The 436-nt window shown below is 26.4% G+C and overlaps 1 long non-coding RNA gene across 1 annotated transcript; it reads left to right on the forward strand.

Annotated features, from left to right (window-relative positions):
* Window positions 1-27: 27 nt before the first annotated feature.
* LOC105460592 lies at window positions 28-362 on the forward strand. The gene is made up of 2 exons (XR_975852.1): window positions 28-139; window positions 316-362. It is a non-coding gene; the product is annotated as an uncharacterized LOC105460592 (long non-coding RNA).
* Window positions 363-436: the final 74 nt, after the last annotated feature.

Genomic DNA, 436 nt, shown 5'->3' on the forward strand with positions numbered 1-436 from the left:
TATATATTTGTAATTTCTCTTGACTTTTTATATAATTATTTGGTATGTATATAATACAATATGATTATAGGGCCATGATACTACATCAACGACTATATGCTTCATTTTGGCATTATTAGCTGAGCATAAAGACATTCAGGTATCAATTACCTCTATTTTTAGACAAAGAAATTAATGATTTCTAACAATTTTCAAAATTAGATATTAAAATGTATCTATATCAAACATTTTAAATCCCTATTTGAGAGTGTTATTTTTTGTGTATACAAAAAGTATTAAAATAAAGTATTTCTAATTATAATATTCATGATATAGGAATGTGTTAGGAACGAAATCGATGCTGCTATGCAAGAGCATGAAGGGAAAATTACTATGAAATCATTGCAACAGTTATCATATTTGGAGAGATGTATAAAGGAAGGAATGCGCTTGTATC

Source organism: Wasmannia auropunctata, unplaced genomic scaffold, assembly GCF_000956235.1.
Source record: "Wasmannia auropunctata unplaced genomic scaffold, wasmannia.A_1.0 LD319163.1, whole genome shotgun sequence".
Lineage (NCBI taxonomy): Eukaryota > Metazoa > Arthropoda > Insecta > Hymenoptera > Formicidae > Wasmannia > Wasmannia auropunctata.